Here is a 1,250-nt window from a genome sequence, read left to right as displayed (position 1 = left end):
TCTCAGCTCTAGGTATGTGAGAGGGACCCTGAGTTTGCGGCCTCAAGTGGAATGGACACCGCGATGCCCTGACTCGAAATAAGGCCGGATATCCCTGCAGTGACTTGAATGCAGGCTCGTCTTGCATCTCCCAAGACGAAAGGATGTCTGAATCCCCTGTGGAGACGACAGAGAAAGACCTAGTTCCCCAACTGATCACGCCCGGAGGCCTCACATCGTTTGAAACTCCAGAGGTACGCGGAGATCAGTGCCTCCAAAGTATACGATGCCTGACTCCTCGTGAAACTTGATAGGAGTCCCAGGATTCCTGTGGCACGTGGAAAGGAACCCTTGGTCTCCCGCCTCAGGGGGAGAGGTGTCCGTATTGCCCTGCCAATCCACGAGGAGAATCCCGAGTTGTCCCTCGCAACTAGGCAGGAGTCCTGACGTCGTTGAACAAACACGTGTGTGAAACGGACATCCCCGTCGTAACTCGAGAATATACCCCAGGTTCCCGTCGCAACTCGAGAAAAACCATGAGACTTCCCCCTAGCCGCGAGATGAGGCCCGATTCCCCTGCACTGCGTGCAGAGCAATTCCGTGTTGCACATCACACATGAAAGGAGCCTTGATTTCCTTGATGTCACTCCAGAGAAACCCCAAGAAAACTGTTTCAAGGATAGAGGGATCCTGAGGTCACTGTAGCAACACGAAAGAGCTCTGTGGACCCAAAATCAACTCGAGATGAGAGGTTAGTCCCTGGCTTCGACTCCAGAGGTATCCCACCTTACCACAAGCACCTCAAGAGGAGGCTTCTCTCAGCTATAGGTATGTGAAAGGGACCCTGAGATTGCGGCCTCAAATGGAATGAACACCGGGATGCCCTGACTCGAAATAAGGCCGGATATCCCTGCAGTGACTTGAGTGCAGGCTCGTCTTGCATCTCCCAAGACGAAAGGATGTCTGAATCCCTTGTGGAGACCACAGAGAAAGAGTAGTTCCCCACCTCATCGCGAACGGAGGACTCACATCCTTTGAAAACTCCAGAGGTAGGCGGAGATCAGTGTCTCCAAAGGAGACGATGCCTGACTCCTCGTGAAACTTGATAGGAGTCCCAGGATTCCTGTGGCACGTGGAAAGGGACCCTTGGTCTCCCGCCTCAGCTGGAGAGGCGTCCCAATTGCCCTGCCAAGCCTCGAGGAGAATCCCGAGATGTCCCTCGCAACTAGGCAGGAGTCCTGACGTTGCTGAACAAACACGTGTGTGGAAGG

This window comes from Cervus elaphus, chromosome 17, assembly GCF_910594005.1.
Source record: "Cervus elaphus chromosome 17, mCerEla1.1, whole genome shotgun sequence".
Lineage (NCBI taxonomy): Eukaryota > Metazoa > Chordata > Mammalia > Artiodactyla > Cervidae > Cervus > Cervus elaphus.
The sequence above is the reverse complement of the archived record's forward strand: the minus strand, read 5'-3'. Positions refer to the sequence as shown.